The sequence below is a fragment of the Eriocheir sinensis genome, chromosome 14 (assembly GCF_024679095.1).
Source record: "Eriocheir sinensis breed Jianghai 21 chromosome 14, ASM2467909v1, whole genome shotgun sequence".
NCBI lineage: Eukaryota > Metazoa > Arthropoda > Malacostraca > Decapoda > Varunidae > Eriocheir > Eriocheir sinensis.
The window spans coordinates 16262799-16277328 of record NC_066522.1 but is presented as its reverse complement, the minus strand read 5'-3'; the positions used below and the strand labels follow the sequence as shown (position 1 = coordinate 16277328).

At 42.4% G+C, this 14530-nt stretch overlaps 1 long non-coding RNA gene and 2 other non-coding genes across 3 annotated transcripts in view; 2 read left to right on the top strand and 1 right to left on the bottom strand.

Moving 5' to 3' along the window:
- Positions 1 to 14530, top strand: part of LOC126998568 (uncharacterized) — a 115881-nt gene that overhangs the window by 33197 nt on the left and 68154 nt on the right. The window lies entirely within an intron of this gene.
- Trnas-uga (transfer RNA serine (anticodon UGA)) lies at positions 11206 to 11287 on the top strand. The gene has a single exon. It is a non-coding gene; the product is annotated as a tRNA-Ser (tRNA).
- Positions 12344 to 12425, bottom strand: Trnas-cga (transfer RNA serine (anticodon CGA)). Its single transcript has one exon. It is a non-coding gene; the product is annotated as a tRNA-Ser (tRNA).

Sequence of the window (14530 nt, the reverse complement as noted above, 5' to 3'; positions counted from 1 at the left end):
AAATTAATGTGTTTATTTAGCTTAATATAATTACTCATATCCAAGATGATTATACTGAAAAAGCAAGAAAATGAATATGTTTACCAGGCCTTTATGATTTTATGATTATGCAGCATAAATAAAAAAAATATTTATGTGGTTTACGGCAAAAAAATAGGAAAATTAATGTGTTTATCTAGATTCAGTTGTATCATGCATTCAAATACGGTTATACAGCATAGAAAAAAAAATAATGTGCTTACCATGACTTAGTGATTGCATATATTATTCAAAGATCAAACGGCATAAAAAAAATGTTGCGGTTACGTGGAGTTAATAACTTAATATATTCAAAAACAATTATACGGCAAAGGAAAACAAGAGAAAAATTATATGGGTAACTTGACTAAATTATTTCATATATTAAAAGACATAAAAAAAGGCATAAAAAAAACAGCTAATTGAACACCACATGAAAAAAATAAAATAAAAAAGTAAAATTCTTAAAATAACACAATAATCAACTCAGGATCAAGCCACACAAAAAAAATGTAAAAATAAAAAAAAAGAAATGCAAAACCCCATTCAGTGAAAAAAAAAAAAATAATAATAATAAAATCCTTAAAAATAACAACAATAAAAGCAACTCAGTATCAGTCCAGCCACAAAAAGGTAAAAAAACAATAACAATAAATAAGAAAATATAAAAAAAACAGACATTAAAAACAAACAACAAAACGAACTAATAAAATAATTTCGTTACCTGGATTCAGTAATTTCAAATATGCAAAGACGATTATCATACGCTATAAAGAATAAAAAAAAAAAAACGTTATACATTGAACTGATTTATTTATTTATTAGTTCACTTTTCATCCTGTTCCATCCGAGGTCGGGCTATTGATGACCTTCGCTGATTGAATTATGCAGCAGCGCGTTAGTAAGCAAGCATTTACCGAGCACAGGGTAATTATTCTTCATTGATTAGATGTGCTTTGTGTGTTGTACGTAATGGCCACAAAGTTTAATATAATACGGCCACGATTTAATTTTTGATTTTATACTCTCTCTCTCTCTCTCTCTCTCTCTCTCTCTCTCTCTCTCTCTCTCTCTCTCTCTCTCTCTCTCTCTCTCTCTCTCTCTCTAAATGTTTCTTTGTCTGTTTTTTTTCAATGTCGTTGTCTGTGTATCTGTCTGAGTAACTGTCTATCTGTCTGTATGTCTGTCTGTCGCGGCATGTCTCTGTATGTCCCTCTTTTTTTAACACACACACACACACACACACACACACACACACACACACACACTGCACACAATCACAAATTAGGCCGCTTAGTATTCAGTGCCCAGCGCGGAGAGAGGCGAACCGAATTTAAATAGGAAATGCATGATGAAAACTCTGCGTGTGTGTGTGTGTGTGTGTGTGTGTGTGTGTGTGTGTGTGTGTTCAAAAGAGAGGGACAGACAGAAACAGGCCGCAACAGACAGACAGATACAGACAGTTACACATACATACACAAACAAACAAACACAGACAACAAACATTTAGAAAGACGGATAGATAGATAGATAGATAGATAGATAGATAGATACAAAAAGATAAATGTAGCATAGAATATAAAAATATGCGTGTGTTTACTAATGAGAGACAGACAAACAGACTATACCAGATACAGACAGTCTCACACAAACGGACAGAAACAAACATCATCAACAACAACAACAAAACAATAAGCAGGGGCTAACAAACACTTAAAACACACCAGAGCGATTCAACCCCTCAGTCTAGCAAGCAAGCAAGCGACAGGAAAGGAAAGGAGTTGAAAAATGAAAAACTAAACCAAGCCATTCCTCTCTCCCCCTTACCCTCCCTCTCCGCCCCCCTCCCCCATACCATACCATTACCAATCCCGCCTACACACACACACACACACACACACACACACACACACACACACATACACGGCGAGCGGCAACAGCGGCGGCGCACCATTACGTGAATTAACATGTAATCACCGTGAAATGACCGCTCTTACGCCGTCCTAGCTGACACTTTTTAAATTGCAAATGTCTCTCAGGTCCCGCCAGGTGAGATGCAAGGAAGGAAGGAAGGCGGGGATGAAGAGGTGGGTGGGGGGGTGTAGGTGGAGGGGGTGGATAGGTGTATAAGGGTGAGGTGTTGTCCGAGTAAGGGAGAGAAAGAGGGAAAGGAGAGGAGGGAGAAGGAAGAATGAAAGAAAGAAGGAAAGGATACAATAGAACTACGCAGGGATGAAAGGAAAGGGTAAAATGAGATGAAACAGGAACAAACGCTAGGAGAGGAGAAAAGAATAAAAGAGAGGAGAGAAAAGCAAAAGCGAGGAGAGAAAAACAAATAAGAGGAAGGAAGGATGAGGATTAACGGGGTGGGATGGGTGGGTAATGGGGGGGGGTCCTAGATGGAGAAGAAGGGGAAGAGAGAATGGAAGAAAGAGAGGAAGACAATAGGAAACAGAAGAAAGGAATGAAAGGAGGAAAGGAAGTCAGTAAGGAGGAGGAAAAGGAAGGAAGTAAGGGAAGAAACAAAGATATTAGAAGAGGAAAGAAAGAGGAAAAAGAGAGAAGAATGGAAGAAAGGAAGGAAGGAAGAAAGAGAGCATTGAGGAAGGTGAAAGAAGATGATAAATAAAGAAGAATAAAAGCTTACGAAAGGACAACAGCAAGAAAAGAAAAAAAAACATGAATGAAAATATAAATGAAAGTAAAACAGACAAATGAAAACCCTGTCTGCCCGCGGTGGTGGTAATGGTGGTGGTGCTGGTTAGGGTGTGACTGAGGTGGGTGGGCGGGTGGGAGGTGGAGGAAGTGGAGAAAGGAAGGGTTAACTAGACCAGGATCGGAGTCAGGTCCTTTTCGCAGCCATTCGACACCACCAAAACTCGGGAGGATTCAATTACCTTCGTCGCTGAATTGAAACTACTAACATATTTTCTTTCATCTCTCTCTTCTTCTTGGTTCTCTTTATCCCTTCCTCCTTCATCATTCAAGTCTCCATCTCCTCTTTGTTACTTCCTTCTCCCCTTCCACCACCTCCTTCTCTTCCTCCTTACTCTCTTTCTTCCGCACAAAAGGAAAATAGAAGGAAGACCACAAGAACGAACCATTTATTTGTGATTTTCTAAGGCAACGGCGGGTGGTAGTTTGCTTTGCCATAGTAGCGATGATGATGATGATTTAGGTAATGATGATAGCCGTGGACAGGTAAACAGTGTGTGGTTGTGTTTGTGGTTTGTTAATAGTTGCGTTTGTACAGTAATTGTGGTGGTGGTGGTGGTGGTGATGGTGATGGTGGTGCATTGAGTCACCATAATCAAGGGTAAAAGAATGTATGGTTTAGCAATATGTATGTTTGTCGAATCATAATCATCGCATCATGGAAATTGACCTCTCTTTTGGCTACTCTTTACTTTTTTTTATCTTTTAAAGGAGCGGCGAGTAACGGGCATTTTTTCCGGTACTCTTTTTGTTGCCCTTGAGCCGTGTCCTCTGATGAAAAAAAAAAAAAAAAAAAAAAAAAAAAAAAGTTCGTAAAAAAACTGTTAAAAAAAAAATTCTATTGGATGATGTATTTGGACTACGGTATTCCAACGCTTATAAATTCGTTCCCCATGGCGTGTGGATTTTCATGTATGCCTATCACTGTGTATAGGCAAAAAGAATAATATATGCATGACCTCAGTTACTACTCAAACCAGCTATCAAAACCAGCGCCATTTTCTCGGTATGTAAGCTGGAAGGCCCGTTTTACGAAGCTGCATATCGCCTCCGTTTATAGCTGGTGATCCTGCACTTATACGCACATGTGGGTATACGCGACCTTGGGTATACGGAAGATTTACGGGATCGTTTTTCATCGCTCATCGTTCATTCAAAAGGATTACGTTCAGCTTACACGCATGCACAAAAAAATAGAACATCGTATTACTCGTATAGAAGCCAAATTGCCGGTAAAATATCAACAAAATGAGTGAAGTACGTAAATCAAATAAGCTATCAATATATTAGTGTGAAAATATTGTCGTAAATTCCGGTTTTCTTGGAGGAGAAGAAAATAGTGGAAGAAGAAAGAGCCTTAACTGAAACTAATGGTGGATAAATGGGGGGATAAGTTATCTCGGTTTGGTACGGGTAAAAAGCTATGTTTGTGTGTTTGTGTTACAGAGAGAGAGAGAGAGAGAGAGAGAGAGAGAGAGAGAGAGAGAGAGAGAGAGAGAGAGAGAGATACCGATACCGATACCGATACCGAAAAAAATAAATAAGTAAATACATTTCAATCGCGCTACTCGCCCTGCCCACACTTGCCTATAAAAAAAAAGAGTAGAGAAAAAAGTTACACAAAAACAGTCATTCCAAACTTTTATTTACCCTCACCGCCACCAACACCACCACCACCACCTCGCCCCCCCCCCCCTCCCCCGCCCGCCCGCCCCTGCACACACACACAAGATAGCCTTATAAATATTGCAGCAACTTGTCCAAACTACGAGGAAAGCAAGAAAAGGTCACTTGCATACACTACCACCAAAATCGCCTCCACCGCCGCTCGTCTCCCTAACCACCAACACCACCAACACCACCACCAACACCGCCCCCCGCCCTGCCCCCCCCAACCACCAGCACCACCACCGCCGCCGCCGCTGCTGTCTCTTCCAAAGCCACCACGTTCGATATATTCCCTCCCTCCCTCCCTCTCTCCCTCCTCCCCTTCCCTCCCACCCTCCCGCCCCACAACATTACCAGCGGGAGGAGTGGTCTGGTTAGCTGAATAGGCGGCATTATTTTTTTGGGGGGGGGAGAGGGGTTGGAGGGGAGCTGCAGGTGACATTTTATTTTATTTACCTGTTCCGGAAAATTCTGGTGCTTGGAGGGCGAGGAGTGACTCAAATAGACAGACAGACAGACAGATAGATAGACTAGATATGCAGAAAGATAGACCACACAGAAACAGACAGGCAGAGAGTAGACAGACAAACAGAAAGACAGACAAGCAGACAGAAGAAAGAGAGAGGCAGAAGACAAAGAGAAAGACAGACAGACACACATCCACACATTCAGATAAATCCAAATCGTCGCTTTTTATCTCCATTTGTGATATTTATTAATTTATTCGAAGGGAAGAAAGTTACATTTTTTTTTTTTTTTGTCGTTTCATACTTTTTCGTCCACTGTCAGGAATCATTGAACGCATTTTTGTTTCATCGACGTAAAAAAGAAAAGGGAAAAAAGAGAAGGGGAAAAAAAGATATCCTCCCTTTTTTTTTTTGTTACATTATATTCCTGCGCTGTAAAACCAGACAACGTTATAGCCTTTTCAAATGTGTGTGTGTGTGTGTGTGTGTGTGTGTGTGTGTGTGTGTGTGTGTGTGTGTGTGTGTGTAACCCCTGATGAAATGTTTAAGAATACGAGCCTTTACGTATTTTACAACTGTTACTACTACAACTACCACTGTTACTACTACTACTACTACTACTACTACTACCAGACAACACACGGCAGCAGCAGCAGCGCAGAGGAGGGAGGGTTCGCGACCACACTGAATACCCGGCCCAGGCTTTATAGCAGCATCAGGAACTACAATGACAGAGGCTCAGGGGATTAACGCTTTGTCTTCTGCTTCACCCTTCAGGCCGCGTGACTTGCAGAGACTGGCTGGGTGGCGGGTGGTCTGGCTGTCTATCTGTCTGGCTAGCTGGATGGATGAATGGATGGATGAGAGTGACTGGCTGACTGACTGACTGGTTGGGTCATTGGTCGCTAGTTAGGTTGGTTGGTTGAGAATGGCTAGCTGTCTGGCTGGCTGTGGTGGGTCTAGTCTGGTTGGTTGGCTGTGTGAGGCCGGTCAATTATGGCTGATTTGTAGGCTGGCTAAGTGGATGGCTGCCTGGCTGCTGGGATGGGTATTGGCCTGGCTGGATGGTTTACCGACTGACAGGCTGGCTGGATAAATGGCTTGCCGGCTAATAACTGGGTGGCTGAATGGCTTACTTACTGTCTGACCGCCTGGCTGAATCACTTACCGACTGACTGGTTGGGCACATGGCTTACCGACTGGCTGACTAACTGGGTGGCTGGAAAGAAGAATAAGAGTGATTTATTTTGTTCTTTTTGAGTGACGGGGGAAGATTAAGTCTACAAGATACAGTCTCATGCGGTTTAGCTCCTTTGTTTGGCATCTTTACGGGGATTTCTTTAAAGGGCTTTTTGCTCTACGGTGTCAAGATAGTTTTTTTTTTATGGATGTCTTTTACGTGCGTTATCATTTTCGACTGATAAGATGAAAAGAGGAAGGACAATGAAGGAGAGTTAAGAAGTAGAAAAAAGAAGTAGATGATGATGATGGCGTAGAAATAAGAGCGAGGACGAGGAAGAATAAGTTTAAGTAAAAGGAAAGCATAAGAACAAGACGAGAACAGGAACCAGAAGAACAAGAAAAGGAAGAAAAAGAGGAGGATGAAAAGCAGGAGGAGACAGACCAAGAACAAAAAAAAAAAAAAAAAAAAAAAAAACACGAAAAAGACCATATACAAGAACAAGTACAAGGAGGAGAAGAAGAAGAAGAACAAGAAAAGGAGAAGTGTGAAAGCAGGAGGAGGAGGAGGAGGAGGAAGAGGAACAACTACAAAAAAGTAACAACAAAACAGAGAAAAAAGACGATGACAATAAAGAAAAGAAAAAAGAGAGAAAGAAAGAAAACAAGAACGGGAAAACACGAAACAAGACTAAGAAGGAGAAAAATAAAAATGATAAAGAACAACACGAACACCTAAAAGCAAAAAAACAAAAGAAATAAGAGAAAAAGAATATCCATGTAGCAGAGGAGGAAGAGAGCCGCCCCCCTCACGCACCCTCCATTCCTCCTCCCCCCTCCTCCTCTACCTCCTCCTCCCCCTCCTCCTCCTCCTCCAGTAAGCGGTAAACAGGAGTATATTGTGCATGGAGCGTAACAAAGTCCATCCCACGTGTGACTGAGTGAGTTTATTGATCATCCCTTCCCCTCCTCCTCCTCCTCCTCCTCCTCCCGCTTCGATGATGGAGGAGAGTCGAGTGGAGCAGGTTGTTGTTGTTGTTTTGTTGTTGTTGGTGGTGGTGGTGGTGGTAGTGGTGGTGGTGATTGTTGTGTTTATATTGCCCTGTGTTGTGTTTGGTTGTTATCGTTGGTGTAGTAATAGTAGCGATAGTTGTAGTAATGTTTTTGATGTTGTTGCCGCTGCTAGAATTGAAACCGTCGTTGTATTCTTCTACTAAAACAAAGGCGACGAAGGTGACAATAAGAGGACATATATTAGGCCGGGCAGTAACCTAAGTTCTGAAGGAGGAAAAAAATATCAGCACCAATCCAAATAGCTTCTGTTAAACAAATAGTATAGATGCGACGAGTCTTAAAACTGGTATCATAGAGGTGGTGTGTTGATAATAGATGCCCGGGAGTCCTTCAATTTCAATCTCATGTGTCTACGAGTATAATGATTTCAAGGCGAGAAAATATTGTGGCATAGGGGTCATCTTTTTCTTCCTTGATATAATAGGAAAAATTAATCCAACCGCAAATTTCCCTGATAACCTCGTGGCATTTTTCGTCATCCTCTGTTTGTCGTCTTTACCTTGTCTTGTAGGTTTAGAAAGAAATGCTTGGAGGAGACGGAAATAATGGAAGAGGAAAGAGTCTTGGTGGATGGTGGTAAAAATAAGTAATAGAAGGTTGAGGTACAGTAAGGATTAGAATATGTGTTTGTATTGAGAGAGAGAGAGAGAGAGAGAGAGAGAGAGAGAGAGAGAGAGAGAGAGAGAGAGAGAGAGAGAGAGAGAGAGAGAGAGAGAGAGAGAGAGAGAGAGAGAGAGAGAGAGAGAGAGAGAGAGAGAGAGAGAGAGAGGTGAAAGAAAAGATGAGGTGAAAATTGAAGTCCACAATCTTAATGACACAGCGGAGTGAAAGAAGTGAACTAATCAGCTAATCAGGGAGTTTAATTACACACACACACACACACACACACACACACACACATACACACACAGTACGGGTGATCCAAGAACTTCGAGACCAATTAATCGGCGAGTATTGTGTCTGTATGGAAGTGAAAGGTAGAAGGAAGAGACGAAGACTGATAAAAGGGGTGAGTGGACTGGATAAAAGGGAAGAACATGAGAGACAAAAAAAAACACTAATGAAGAAAGAGTATACAACAGTGGAGGAGACACAACACCGACCCTCTTTGACTTTAGGTAATAATAATAATACTGAGAAGAGAAGATAGATGCATTGTGCACGGAGTCTTGTCTGATATCAAGGTTATGTATATGTATATAGAGGCAGTGTTGAGGAGTCGCAGGTGTGAATGAGGTGTTGTAAAATAGGAGAATATTGAATGGTTTGTCTCACTTTGGGATATGATTCTCTGTCTGTGATTAATTGCATATATAAGGATTGTGATTATGGAGAAAAAAATGTAAGGATTATATATAGCACACGCTCTTAAAAGATGGAATAAGAAAAAAAATAAGAAAAAGAGGGAGAAGAGAAAGAATGAAAGAAAGAAAAAAAGCAAACAAGCAAGAAAGAAAGAAAGAAAGGAAACGAGGAAGCAAGAAAGAAAAAAAGGAAAAAAACAAAGAAAGAAAGCGAGCAAGCAAGCAAGAAGGAAGGAAAGAAAGAAAGAGAAAGAAAGCGAGCAAGCAAGCAAGCAAGGAAGAAAGAAAGAAAGCATGTAAGAGAGCCAGCAAGAAATAAAGAAAGAAGGAAAAGAAAAAGAAGGAAAAAAGATAGGTACGTAAATAGATTGAGTGAGAGCAAGAGTGAGAGAGAGAGAGAGAGAGAGAGAGAGAGAGAGAGAGAGAGAGAGAGAGAGAGAGAGAGAGAGAGAGAGAGAGAGAGAGAGAGAGAGAAAGAGAGAGAGACAGACAGAGAGACGTGACGGAAAGCGCGGATACGGATTAATTACATTACATCTGGTGGCGCCGAGGGACGTGCTGGGGGATATAGCATAAATAAGGCTTTGCGATCGTTGACGGGAAGCCTCTCAGCGCAGGAGGCAATCAGTGGCGCCCCGCAGGTAGTAACAGGCACCGCGCACCACCAGGCACTGAAGGCTCACGCGGGAGGGAGTGGGAAGGGCGGGGAGGAGGATAGAGAGAGAAAAGAAAACTAACTTAAGACGGTTTTTCTAACAATTTGTACGTCTCCCATTTTCTTATAGTTTTTTCGACGTTTTTTTTTTTTATTTATACATCTCATTTTACTGTATTTTTTCAGATTTTTACATCTCTCATTTTCTTGGACTTTACTCGGCTGTTTCTCTAATTTAAACCTCTCATTTTCCTGTATTTTTTTTTTCTCTTATTTTTACATCTCTCATTTTCTTGTACCATTCTCGACTGATTCTCTAATTTAAACCTCTCATTTTCCTGTATTTTTTTTCTTTTTCTCTAATTTGTACATCTCATTTTCTTCTCGACCGTTCTGCATTTTCCTCGATTTGTTTTTTCTCGTGTATTTCGGGCAAGCACTGAGGTAAAATATATATACTTTAGGGTCGTATTCTCAGACACTACTACTGCTACTACTTCTGCTTCTACCCTACCTCATCCTGTTCGCTAATCATCAATTCTAATCCGCACCCATTGAGTATAGAGATCGTCGCCTCCCCGTCAGCTTCCCAAATCCTCACCATTAGTAGTTACGGGATTGTAGGGGGAGATGAGAGGGTCCAGTTATAGGTGGTGCTCGTGAGGGTGTTAATGTTAATGATAAACTAGTAATTATATATACGTGATGACATGTAGGATTGATATAGATGTTGTTATTCTGAACGAGCTGGATGTTAGTCTTGAGGATAGGTGATGGCGTCTATATATACTTTATTTTGCTGTTCTTTAAAAGGTATTCGTGAGAGGTTGGTGTAAGCGTGTGTTGAACTAAAGCAGTTGAGTCTTAAGTATTACGTAATGTGTTCGTGTATTCGTTTTGTTGTTAGAAGTTATTGGGAGAAATTGGTCCTGACTTGAAGCGGTATTTGTTATTTTCATTGTCATCATTATCTACATCATCCTCGTTATCATCATCATCATCATCATCATCATCATCATCATCATTAATATATGGCAAAAGGAAAAATGTTATAGTTATATGAGGAAAAAAGAAAAAGAAAAAGAAAGAAGGAAAATAAAAATAAGGAAGATAGATACGTAAATAGATTGAGTGAGATATATAAACATACGTCTACACACACACACACACACACACACACACACACACACACACACACACACACACACACACACTTAAAGACCAAAGAAACTGATTTATCCCTCATACTCATTATACAAAAAGCAACATACCTACAAACATACATACATAAATACATACATACATACACACACACATAAAAAAAAAGCCTATAATTATGTTGCTGTGTCAAGAGAAAACCTGAACTAATCCACGGCTCATAAATAATACATACTCATTTATTAAGCATGACTCTCTCTCTCTCTCTCTCGTAACAAGCTTCATGTTATAAGTATTCACGGCGGCACAGCTACAAAAGGTATTCTAGTATTTTTTTTTCGCTATTCCTGCAAGAGGCTTATATATATATTTTTTTTTGTTCTATTATTGTACCTCTATTCTTATTTACATATTAGCTCAGGCGTCGTCTGTGTGTAGCCGTCTGTATCCGTATCCGTCCGCAGCCAAGTCTTCACGCCAACACACCGGTTATCTAGAGCAGGGAGCGTTGTGGCGCCCCGTCAGTAGTCGATTAGTCTTCCAGTATTACAAAGTTTTAATATAAGGTTTTCTCATTGGTTTGTTGTACATCTCAGAACATTGCATACCTTTTCATTCTGCCTTCGTATATCTTCCACTGTTCCGGTCGCTGCAGAAACATAATAGACATCTTTGTCACTTTATATCCCTGTCACTTAGCAAGGAATCGCCGCTACCCTTTTTATATCTATATAATGAATGGATATGAATTGCAACACGTCTAAACATGTCTGCTAAGCTTAAACACGTGTTTCTCGATTACAGCTTCACAGCACTCAGTTTCTTGCGACTGTTCTGCCAGAGAGAAAGGCTCCGTGTCGACTTCGTAATCTTTAAGCTTGCCCAATGGATAACCCTCCTGTGTAACATAAAATACAAGTATTGCTCTTATAGATTTGATGACATGCAGTCTGTCTCCTTCCGCGGAGCTACGGTGTCCGAGTGGTTAAGGAGATGGACTTGAAATCCATTGGGCTCTGCCCGCACAGGTTCGAATCCTGTCCGTAGCGGGAGTGTATTTTTGTTTCCTTTTTTCCTTACTGGAGGTGCAAAGGCCGTAGGCATTGTTACATTTGAAACGAAAAAACGATCTACTGAAAGGATACAATTCGTGCAGCCATGAGGATATCGATCGTTTTGCGTCACCGCGCCTCCCCGCCGCTAAAAACAGCTGTTGAATGAGGAAGCTGTGCCGGGACAGGCTGTGCACGGTGTTCATATACGTTAGTGTAAGACGAAACGTCAAGTATCCGAAACCTACAAGTGGATATCGAATAGGATTTCCTTATCCGTGGCTTCCTGTGTGCGCGCATCCCTCCCCGCCTGCTCCCCTGCACCTCGCCAGCCGCGCCCCCGCACACCGCCGGCCTATCCGCCATCGATCAGCACCCGATTCTGAGCCCAACGGCCCCGTGTGCTGCGGCGGAGGTAGCGCCAAGGGCCTCGCCTCGCCCGGCCTTCGTGCGTGAGAAGTTCGGTGCCGTTGAAGCGGAAGTTGATGGCCGTCACTAAAAGACGACGCTAAGACCATAGAAAGTGTTCCATTATCCTTATGAAGGCGGTGATGGGGACGGGATGGCCGTGGCGTGGGGATGAGTGGCAGCGGTGCCGCCCCATCCGTCCTGTCCTCCCAGGCACACAGGCACCACGCACGCCCACCGGGAACGGGCAGGCCGGGGCAGGGCTGCGAGGCGAGGCTGTTACGGCTCAGAGCGAACTTAGCGAAGTATTGATCAACCTGTAATAAAATAGGATGGATGGCAGCGTGCAGCCGTGGTGTATTTTGCCTGAGATGGTTACTGTTATTATCCCGGGGTAAAGGAAAAGATGTGAACAGCTAACAGCACCGGCGCGCGGGCCTGGGGAGGGTGTGTGTGTGTGTTCGTGCGTGTGTCGTCCGGATACGTGCTGCCATCTATTGCCGGCGCGGAGCAGCTACGCAGCTGCCTTTTCATTGTTCCACTTTGATCCTGCCATGCGCAGCTAAACCAAGTATTTGTATAATTATATGTACTCAGGGAAGGCCTAGGGCTGTCACGTGTCTGCCTGTGGAAGTCAAAATTGTTCGCTGTGGACAGGATTCGAACCTGTGCGGGCAGAGCCCAATGGATTTCGAGTCCATCTCCTTAACCACTCGGACACCACAGCTATGTACCTCAAGACCGCACACATAGGATGTCATTGTCTAATACATCTCTGGTTTCGTTGTTAATGCATTGGTTAACTTTGTTTATTTGTGTTTCACGTTCTGTATCTGGAAGTTTTGTGTTTCTGCCAGGACATTAAAGGCGAAAGGTTCATACCGACGAGCGGCGTGTATCGGGAACTGTTCACGTGCGTCATTTTCTCTCCTGTGGGGACACGTGTTCTCCTGAGCTACTTACCAACATGGATGTGGTCATGATTGGGTCTTCAAAGCAACATTCACCAGCACATCGATGCATAACCACAGTCGTTTACAGATAACAAACATGCGATTTTGCAACACATTGATTTTTCTTAACAGCCGCAGGACAGTGTTCTGCTACTGCTGACAGGATCTTGAACACCAGCACTGTATATCACACTCTAAAAAGACTTTTGGAAGGTGACGTTCACACAAGCATTTTGTTTTTCATTTGTTGGTCGTGATGTGTTACTTGTAGGAACCGGGATGTAGTTCAAATCAGTATTTCTTTTCATCTTGTTCTGTTGTTTTGTTGCTGCTGTGCTACTACTACTGATTCTAATACTAATAATACATGTACTACACACACACACACACACACACACACACACGACGAGAGAGAGAGAGACAAGTTCAGATGCCCCTCCCGTCTGTCAGCCCACCACACAAGCATCCCCCGTCATCCTTCATTCTAATCATCATTCACATCTTTCCTCGTTCTAACATTTAAAGGGATGGAATCTAAGTCTACTAACATTAGCAGACTTCGGTTATAGGTGGAGAAGTAGATGTTCACCGCCGGGAGACTTGTAAAGAGTGGCTGCTGATCATGTGAGAATATTGTCTTAAGTTGGTATGCAAATCTTCTGCTGTCGAGTTATAAGTATTCCAATCCCATACCACCAAGCATACGGCACATGCACTTAAATGACTACTTACTATTCTTCCTCAAGATATAATGATGCTAATACTAACACTTTAGAACAATCGTCATCAATGCTAATACTAATACTCTATATATAGAAGAATCGTCTTTGCCGGAGTGACATCTGTGTTGGACTTCTTGCTGTCACTTCCCCGCCCTCCTGTCAGCCTTCACGTTAATCCCCCCCCTCCCCCCCCCCTCCAATGTGGTCCCAGCTAGTGAGTCCTGGTGAGTGTCGCTCTTGAAGACACCCATGACATCTTCTTGAAAGTGGTTATGTGAGAGGAAAACGAGGGAGGGAAGGAGTATAGGTGAGAGAGAGAGAGAGAGAGAGAGAGAGAGAGAGAGAGAGAGAGAGAGAGAGAGAGAGAGAGAGAGAGAATTGATGCTTCGGTTCCTAAACAGTCCACTTCTAAGCATTCCTTTCTTTCCTTCCTTATACTTCTTTACAAACCTTCTCTTGCACAAACAAATAAAAAAAAGAACACGGAATAGTGAACAGTAAGGAAGACTTCGTTCTAGTAAGGGTCTGTGCACATGACCATTGCTCTCTTCTGAGGATTCGAAGCGTCGTATCGAATCACAGGTGTTCACTCGTTTATAGCATCCCTCTCTCTTTGGTGTCAGTGTCAGTGTGGCTGTGTGTGTGTGTGTGTGTTCATCCATTGTTTCTTTGTGGTAAGTGTAGAGTTGTCATGCTTTGGTTTAAAATGGTGGAATATGTTGTCGCGAATATTGATAAATCGTGTCACTTATCGGTTACTCTGTTGTGTTATTTCCTTCGTCCAGGCAGATGAAAGATAAGACTGTGTAATTTAAGATAGGACTGTGTAATTTCGGACTCCGCTAAGTACAGGTTAGAGGCGCACAAGATGTAAATGGCACACACACACACACACACACACACACACTGAGAGAGAAAGGAGGGGTGGGGGTTCGAGTGCGTGCTCCACCACAATGGCAGGTTATTAGGCATGGTACTCAGTTCTCCAACGCTACACTCCTATATTGAGAAGCGGCTTGATGGTACACTACTGCTGCTCGGTGCGTGCACGCGGTCACACTTAACGCGTTTTGATGCTGTGCTGCAATGCTTTTATAATCAGTGCTAAGAACGAGGATATTAACATCATCCAGAATTTGACCTCCTAGCTAATATCA